The 9,814-nt window shown below is 45.1% G+C and overlaps 1 protein-coding gene across 2 annotated transcripts in view; it reads left to right on the top strand.

Annotated features, from left to right (window-relative positions):
- Window positions 1-7,887: 7,887 nt before the first annotated feature.
- ttbk2a (tau tubulin kinase 2a) overlaps window positions 7,888-9,814 on the top strand; it is a 290,578-nt gene continuing 288,651 nt past the window's right edge. For both annotated transcript variants that reach the window (XM_068039750.1, XM_068039749.1), the window contains exon 1: window positions 7,888-8,221. The gene's annotated coding sequence lies outside the window, so the exon portion shown is untranslated. The remainder of the gene's footprint in view (window positions 8,222-9,814) is intronic.

Below are 9,814 nucleotides of genomic sequence, written 5' to 3'. Positions count from 1 at the left end.
GTGTGAAGGTGGGACTTCATTTTCACAAAGATTGTGCAGTGATCACTCCTACCAATACTGTCCTGGACAGATGCATCTGCAACAGGTAGATTGGTGAGGGGACAAGGTCTAGTAGGTTTTTCCCTCTTGTTGGTTCCCTCACTACTTGCTACAGACCCAGCCTGGCAGATATGTCTTTCGGGACTCTGCTCGCTCAGTCAGTTGTGGTGCTACCGAGCCACTCATGGTGATGGCCATTGAGGTCCTCCACCCACACATTCTGCGCCCTTGCTACCTTCAGTGCTTTTTCCAATTGGTGTTCAACATGGAGAAGTACTGATTTTTCAACTGAGGGAGGGTGATAGGTGGTAATCAGCAGGAGCTTTCCTTGCCCAAGTTTGATGTGATGCCACGAGACTTCATGGGGTCTGGAGTCAATGTTGAGCGCACTCCCTCTTGATTGTATACCACTGTGCCGATGCTTTTGGTGGGTCTGTCCTGCCGGTGGGACAGGACATACCCAAGAATGGTGATGGCGGTGTCTGGGACATTGGACGTAAGGTATGTTTCCGTGAGTATGATTTTGTAAGGCTGTTGCTTGACTAGTCTGTGGACAGATCTCCCAATTTTGGCACACGCCCCTAGATGTTAGTAAGAAAGACTTTGCAGGGTCGACAGGACTGTGTTTGCCGTTGTTGTTTCTGGTGCCTAGGTCGATGCTGAATGTTCCGTCCAGTTTTATTCCTTTTCAACTTTTGTGTAGCGGTTTCGTACTTGCTAGGCCATTTCAGAGGGCAGTTAAGAATCAACCACATTGCTGTGGGTCTGGAGTCACATGTAGGCCAGACCAGGTCAGGAAGGCAGATTTCCTTCAAAAAAAGGACATTAGTGAACCAGATTGTTTTTTATGACGAACGATGGTAGTTTCATGGTCAACACTGCTGATTAGCTTTCAATTCCAGATTTCATTAATTAATTCAATTTATTAATTGAATTTAAATTACACCAGCTGCTATGGTGGGATGTGAACCCATGTCCCCAGAGTATTAGCCTGGGCCTCTGGATTACTAGTCCAGAGTCACTACCGCTGCACCACCATCTGCCCGGAACCATTCTGGATAAATCTCCTCTTCACCCTCTCAAACACCTTCACATCCTTCCTAAAGTGTGGTGACCAGAACTGGACGCCTAACTAGTTGTGGCCTAACCAGAGTTTTATAAAGATTCAGCGCAACTTCCCTGCTTTTGTACTCAATGCCTCTATTTATGAAGCCCAAGATCCCATATGCTTTGCAAACTACTCTCTCCATATGCCCTGCCATCTTCAAAGATCTATGCACAGGAACTCCCAGACCCCCCTGTCCCTACACAGTCTTTACAACTGTGCCATTAAGTCTACATTGCCTCTCCTAATTCCTTCTGCCAAAAAGCATCACCTCACATTTTTTTGTATGAAATTCCATCTGCCACTTGCTTGCCCATTCTGCTAGCCTATCGATGTCCTATTGCAGTTGATTGGTATCAAGAACAAGAACAGTACAGCACAGGAACAGGCCATTCGGCCCTCCAAGCCTGCGCCGATCTTGATGCCTGCCTAAACTAAAACCTTCTGCACTTCCGGGGTCCGTATTCCTCTATTCCCATCCTATTCATGTATTTGTCAAGATGCCTCTTAAACGTTGCTATCGTACCTGCTTCCACCACCTCCCCCGGCAGCAGGTTCCAGGTGCTCACCACCCTCTGTGTAAAGAACTTGCCTCGCACATCCCCTCTAAACTTTGCCCCTCTCACCTTAAACCTATGTCCCCTAGTAACTGACTCTTCCACCCTGGGAAAAAGCTTCTGACTATCCACTCTGTCCATGCCACTCACAACTTTGTAAACCTCTATCATGTCGCCCCTCCACCTCTGTCGTTCCAGTGAAAACAATCCGAGTTTATCCAACCTCTCCTCATAACTAATGCCCTCCAGACCAGGCAACATCCTGGTAAACCTCTTCTGTACCCTCTCCAAAGCCTCCATGTCTTTCTAGTAGTGTGGTGACCAGAATTGCACGCAATATTCTAAGTGTGGCCTAACTAAAGTTCTGTACAGCTGCAGCATAACTTGCCAATTTTTATACTCTATGCCCCGACCGATGAAGGCAAGATAAAGGCAAGCGGGCGGCACAGTGGCGCAGTGGTTAGCACCGCAGCCTCACAGCTCCAGGAACCCGGGTTCGATTCTGGGTACTGCCTGTGCGGAGTTTGCAAGTTCTCCCTGTGTCTGCGTGGGTTTTCTCCGGGTGCTCCGGTTTCCTCCCACACGCCAAAGACTTGCAGGTTGATATGTTAATTGGCCATTACAAATTGCCCCTAGTATAGGTAGGTGGTAGGGAAATATATAGGGACAGGTGGGGATGTGGTAGGAATATGGGATTAGTGTAGGATTAGTATAAATGGGTGGTTGATGGTCGGCACAGACTCGGTGGGCCGAAGGGCTTGTTTCAGTGCTGTATCTCTAAACTAAACTAAACTAAACTAAACATGCCGTATGCCTTCTTGACTACCTTATCCACCCGCCTTGCCACTGTCAGTGACCTGTGGACCTGTATGCCCAGATCTCTCTGCCTGTCAATACTCCTAAGGGTTCTGCCATTTACTGTATACTTCCCACCTGCATTAGACCTTCCAAAATGCATTACCTCACATTTGTCCGGATTAAACTCCATCTGCCATTTCTCCGCCCAAGTCTCCAACCGATCTATATCCTGCTGTATCCTCTGACAATCCTCATCACTATCCGCAACTCCTCCAACCTTTGTATCGTCCGCAAACTTACTAATCAGACCAGCTACATTTTTCTCCAAACCATTTATATATACCACATACAGCAAAGGTCCCAGCACTGATCCCTGAGGAACACCACTAGTCACATCCCTCCATTCAGAAAAGCACCCTTCCACTGCTACCCTCTGACTTCTATGACAGAGCCAGTTCTGTATCCATCTTGCCAGCTCACCTCTGATCCCGTGTGACTTCACCTTTTGTACCAGTCTGCCATGAGGGACATTGTCAAAGGCTTTACTGAAGTCCATATAGATAACATCCACTGCCCTTCCTTCATCAATCATCTTCGTCACTGCCTCAAAAAGCTCGATCAAGTTAGTGAGACACGACCTCCCCTTCACAAAACCATGCTGCCTCTCGCTAATAAGTTTGTTTGTTTCCAAATGGGAGTAAATCCTGTCCCGAAGAATCCTCTCTAATAATTTCCCTACCACTGACGTAAGGCTCACCGGCCTATAATTTCCTGGATTATCCTTGCTACCCTTCTTAAACAAAGGAACAACATTGGCTATTCTCCAGTCCTCTGGGACCTCACCTGTAGCCAATGAGGATACAAAGATTTCTGGCAAGGCGCCAGCAATTTCTTCCCTTGCCTCCCTCAGTATTCTGGGGTAGATCCCATCAGGCCCTGGGGACTTATCTATCTTAATGTTTTTCAAGATGCCCAACACTTCCTCCTTTTTGATAATGAGATGACTGAGACTATCTACACTCCCTTCCCTCGGCTCATCATCCACCAAGTCCTTCTCTTTGGTGAATACTGATGCAAAGTACTCATTTAGTACCTCGCCCATTTCCTCTGGCTCCACACATAGATTCCCTTCTCTGTCCTTGAGTGGGCCAACCCTTTCCCTAGTTACCCTCTTGCTCTTTATATACGTATAAAAAGCTTCTTCACTGTCTGTCACACCTTGAAATTTGGTATAATTGGCAAATTTTTAAACTGTACTCTGTATTCCAAGATTCAAGTCATTTGTATACAAAAAAAAGCAGTGGTCCTAGCACTGTACCTTGGGGAACACCACTCTCTACCATCCTCCAGTTTAAAAAACAACCATTTACCACAACTCGCTGTTTTCTGTCCTTAAGCCAATTTTTTTTATTCAAGCTGACACTGACCCTCCTATTCCATGAGTGTCAGTTTTGTTAATGTGCCTTTGGTATGATTAAATGCTTTCTTAAAATCTAGATGCACAACACCCATCGTATTCCTTTCATCAACCTTCTCTGTTATTTCATGAAAAATTCAATTGGATTAGTCAAATACGATCTGCCTTTTACAAATCCGTGCTGGCTCTCCTTAATTAACTCAAACCTCTCCAAGTGCCTGTTGATTTTTTTCTGATTATTGTTTCTCAAACCTTACCCACCACTGATGTTAAACTGATTGGCCTGTAGTTACTCGGAATGTCCTTACAACCTTTCTTGAATAAGGGTGTCACATTTGCCAGTCCAAGCTTCCAATGGCCTGCCATTTTAATTCTCCACCTTGCTCTCATGCTGACATTGCTGTCCTTGGCCTACTGCAGTGTTCTAATGAATCTCAACACAAGCTCGAGGAACAACACCTCCTCTGGACACATCTTTTGTCTCTTCACTTGTCCAATTATTATTCCCTTTGGGTTGGCGTTGCCAACTCTTTTGCCATTTAATGTTCCTGTCTTGCGCCCTATCATAAACCTTCCCCGTGTTATTTTTCCACCCTCCCCCATTTGACCTACTTAAGACCTATTACAATTTCTAACTTTTCCCAGTTCTGATGAAGGGTCAGCCACGTGAAACATTAACTCTGATTCTCTCTCCACATATGCTGCCTGGCCTGCTGAGTAATTTCTTGTTTTATTTCAGATTTCCAGCATCCGCAGTATTTTGCTCACCATTTTTAAGGCGTGTTTCCGTTATTGTCACTATATTATATTCCTCTGTGACTATTTGTGCTTGTCGTTCACAAACCTTATTCATCACACTTTGTGTGTTTACATACATGCATTGTAAACCTGTTTTGTATTCCTTGTAGTCCTTCTTAGTCTGCTCCTATCTAATATGGTACTACTTCCTTCTCTAGTACTGTCCAACAGTCTCACTCCTTTATGCACATTATTCCTCTTTTCTACTTCTATATGCTGGTGCTCATCCCCTGCTAATTTAGTTTAAATCCTCCCCAACTATACTAGTGAAGCTCCCTGCGAGGGCATTGTTCCCAGTCCTGCTGAGGTGCAAACCGTCCCTTTTGAATAGGTGCCTCCTGTCCCTCGACAGTTCTGAAAGAATTGTGGCACTCTTTGCACAAGTGATAATGGCCCAGAAATTCCTTTAATCGGTCAAGGACTGGTATCTGTCAGTAGTTAGACTTCCCCTTTCATGTTTACATTTTTTTGTGTGGTAGGTTGCTGGAAATGTGAGCTGATAACATCGCAGTGAGGGAAACCAGCCATCTGGGACCTGAGTGAACAGGGCAAGCAACTGTCTATTTATAAATCTGCCACTGAAAAATAAAACAATTTTGCATACTTTTTTAAAGATGGGTATATTTTGGTATACATAACAAGCTCACGTCTCGTTGTACTCTCCATGTAACCAATCATTTTAGCTTTTGATTTTTGTAAAAAACAGATTGATTTGTGAAAGTACTCCCAAAACACTGGTAAAAATCCTAAATCCCATGTAACAAAGCAGAAGTTTACTTATTCACTCGTTGTAAAGCAATGGACTTGGCCTTAGGCCTGTGTTCAGAGTCAGTTTGAGCTGGTGATTGTCTTTTTCAGGGCTGAGCTCTTCAGAGCTCTGTCTTCTCTTTTTTAAGCTGTTCATCACTTTTACCATGTTTTCGAGGCTGTCATGAATGTATCCATCATGTCAAGTCGGGGGAAGCAGTGGCGTAGTGGTATTGTCACTGGACTGGTAATTCAGAGACCCAATGTATTGCTCCAGGGACATGGGTTCGAATCCCAACATGGCAGAAGGTGGAATTTAATTAATAAAATTCATCCAATGATGGCCACGAAACCATTGTCAATTGTTGTAAAAACCCATCTGGTTCACTAATGTCCTTTAAGCTACAACCCAGGACTACTTGCATGCCAAACAGCGTAAGCAACATGCGATAGACAAAGCTAAGCGATCCCATAACCAACGGATCAGATCGAAGCTCTGCAGTCCTGCCACATCCAGTCGTGAATGTTGGTGGACAATTAAACAACTAACAGGAGGGGGAGGCTCCACAAATATCCCCATCCTCAATGATGGGGGAGCCAAGCACATCAATGCAAAAGATAAGGTTGAAGCATTTGCAACAATCTTCAGCCAGAAGTGTCGAGTTGATCATCCAACTAGGCCTCCTCCTGAAGTCCCCAGCATCACAGATGCCAGACTTCAGCCAATTCGATTCACTTTGTGTGATATCAAGAAAAGACTGAAGGCTCTAGATACTGCAAAGGCTATGAGCCCTGACAGCATTCCAGCAATAGTACTGAAGATATGTTCTCCAGAATTTGCCGCGTCCCTAGCCAAGCTGTTCCAGTACAGCAACAACACTGGCATCTACCCGGCAATGTGGAAAATTGCCCAGGTATGTCCTGTACACAAGAAGCAGAACAAGTCCAACCCGGCCAATTACCACCCCATTAGTCTACTCTCAATCATCAGTAAAGTGATGGAAGGTGTCATCGACAGTGCTATCAAGCGGCACTTGCTTAGCAATAACCTGCTCAGTGCCGCTCAGTTTGGGTTCCGCCAGGGCCACTCAGCTCCTGACCTCATTACAGCCTTGGTTCAAACATGGACAAAAGAGCTGAACTCAAGAGGTGAGGTGAGAGTGACTGCCCTTGACATCAAGGAACCCTAGCAAAACTGGAGCCGATGGGAATCAAGGGGAAAACGCTCCACTGGTTGGAGTCGTACCTAGCGCAAAGGAAGATGGTTGTGGTTGTTGGAGGTCAATCATCTGAGCTCCAGGACATCACTGCAGGAGTTCCTCAGGGTAGTGTCCTAGGCCCAACCATCTTCAATCATAAGGTCAGAAGTGGGGATGTTCGCTGATGATTGCACAATGTTCAGCACCATTTGCGAATCCTCAGATACAGAAGCAGTCTGTGTAGAAATGCAACAAGACCTGGACAATATCCAGACTTGGGCTGATAAGTGGCAAGTAACATTCGTGTCACACAAGTGCCGTGCAATGACCATCTCCAATAAGAGAGAATCTAACCATCTCCCCTTGACATTCAATGGCATTATGATCACTGAATCCCCCACTATCAACATCCTGGGGGTTACCATTGACCAATATGGGGTCATTTGGCCGAACTGTTCTATGCTGGTGTTTATGCTCCACATGAGCCTCCCTACTTAATCTCAACCTATCTAACCATCTATCCCGATGCACTTATTTAACGCCCTGTTAAATTCATCTGTGCTATTTTTTGCCTCAACTACTCCATGTGGTAATGAGATGGACATTCTAATCAATCTCTGGGTAAATAAATTTATCCAGAATACCCATTAGATTTATTAGTGACTGTCTTCTATTTATGGATCCCAGCTTTGGACTTCCCTCTCAGCATCCTCTCTGCACCTACCTTATCAAACGTCTAATGAAATTAGAGTCTGCCAATGAACATTGGAGTACACAGTCAATGAGTTTCTTCCCAAATATCCTATCGACCTTTAAGGATTATCATCAATGGATATTGTAACTTTTAATTAACATAATTTAGGTGGGGGTGGAAATGTAAAACATTTTTAAAAACTTTAGCCACAGCCTGTTGCACCTATTTTGTTGGACAGTAACACAAAGCAAGCACCTTGCCATCCTGGAGGAACTACAATTCCCGGAATGCGTGGCGCGGCGGGTTCTTGGGTTAAGCAGGCGGGATAAAGGATTCTCCAATCAGCCGAGGCTGGATGGGGCAGGTACTGTGACGACATGTGACGGGCGTGGCCTGGCACCAATGGAAGCGAGGCAAGGGCGGGCGAACAGTCGCCGCCCCGCCCTCGAGTGATGGGCGCCGTCCAATGGCAGAAGCGCAAAGGGCTGTGGGCGGGGACTGGCGTTTGTCGGCCTGAGTTGAGTCGGCCGGTTGCGATGGTACAGTGCGACGTAAGAGGTTGCTGCAGTAATGGAGGGAGGAGGAGGAGGAGCCAGCGCCTGGTCCTGACTCTGGAGGAGGAATTTCATTTATTTATTATTTCGAGGTTTTTTTTTAAAAAAAACATTCCTTTCATTTCCCCCCCCCACCACCACACACACATTGGAAGATGAAACTAGGACGGAAGAAAAATCTGCGCCGGTTGTAACGTGAAGGGGGAGCGGGGCCGAGGCGAGCCGGGCGATTAACCCTGTGAGCTGGGGGCGAATGTCGCTGCTGCTGAGGGTGATGTGATGCTGCTGCTGCTGATGTGGAGTTATCTGACAGGTAAGCGGCTTTTCCTGAAGCCTCAGGCCCTGTGCCGTTCCTTGTAGTCACTGAACACATGGTTAATGGGCCGCACTGGACAGCGAACAAGATAAAATGTCGTAATAGTTCTCCCAAGTGGGGTCAGTGTTTTACAACCGGGCTGGGCAGACAAAGATGCTGCTCGTGTGAGTGTGTTTGTCTTGTTGCTGGTTGATTCTTGCTTTTAGTTTTTTGGGATGTCTCCCCCCCCCCCCCCTTTTTTTTTTGTTATTTAGAGCTTCCACTGATTCCTCTTTATTTGGAGTTAAATGATACTTTGCCTGAAGGGAACCTTGAGCCCACTCATTCTCCCCCACCACCCCCCGGGTTTCTTAAACCACAGCCTGCCGAATCATTTATCATCCTATATCTGAAGAGTACCGTTTTATCAGATGTAAGCATAACACCGTTCAGTTAAGCCCTCCCGCTCTACCTGATTATAATTTCATCACGCCTTTTCTCCCATGTTGTTTGGCACACACTCTTGTCGACGCTCAGCATTTATCTGTGCTTTCTGCTGAACACCTTCGCCCCCAACCCGATCCTGTCGGCCAACGTCATCTCCAAATGCAGGCATTATGTGCAAGTGCGTGTTGGGAAGGCGTCGTAGTTCCTTTTTGATTTTGGGCGAGCGATTTGCAGGAGCGAGCAACCCCCTCTTCCCCTTCCCAGGTATTATTTGAAAGGGGGGCTTGCTTTGCTCTCCGATCGTATAAAAGGCATTGATCTTGACGCAACACATTTGTTTTGAACTAATTGAGTGCAGCAGCCGCAGCAGTTGATTTTTTTTTTTGGGGGGTGGTGCGGGACATTTAGCCCTGACAGGACAAGATGTTCCCAGAATGGATCCGTGAAATAAGGAATGACGATACAGCTGCCATTGGCAGAAGGGGAGATGCCGCAGAAAATGCAACTCCACTGCAATGTTATTGCCTCATGGTGTATTCCATTCATGCCTTTGCGTCATGAATGTGTGCAGAGGCATCGAATTTATGTGCTCATTATCCGATGATTTTTTTTTCAAATAAAAGTAATTTATTTTTCAAAATGACAATTGCACTTACTCGTGTTCTGCCCTAAGTGGTTAGTTATAGCGCTCATGGCTTTTTAAAAAACATTGAGTTTATGTATTTAGATCATCAACATAAAACGTTATGTTTATTTGAAAAATGACGCCCAGATAACGCATTAGCTCACTGTGGACCTGTTTTTGAACAGAATGCAGTGCTAGTTACTGACATTTTAATTTAGATAATGAGTGGAGTGTAATGTGGTTTATGTCAGGACAGCTTCATTTCAAAACACTTTTTTTTGTCTGTGAAATTTATATACTCTTTTGTGGGTGGGTAAAAATATGTTTTCATTGTTTGTAATTCAAAATACAAAAATAAGCTTCTTGTGCATCAGGTGTAAACTAACTGACAAGTCATGCATAATTGTAGGTGTATAAAATTTAGAAAAATAACTTTTCAGTGTTCTTTGGACAAAGTATAATTGGAAACTGAGCAAATTCATCCTGACTTTTTTTGGGTTAATATTTTGTTTTGTCATTTTCCAGACCACTAAGAAAGT

Source organism: Heterodontus francisci, chromosome 9 (assembly GCF_036365525.1).
Source record: "Heterodontus francisci isolate sHetFra1 chromosome 9, sHetFra1.hap1, whole genome shotgun sequence".
Taxonomy (NCBI): Eukaryota; Metazoa; Chordata; class Chondrichthyes; order Heterodontiformes; family Heterodontidae; genus Heterodontus; species Heterodontus francisci.
The sequence above is the reverse complement of the archived record's forward strand: the minus strand, read 5'-3'. Positions and strand labels throughout refer to the sequence as shown.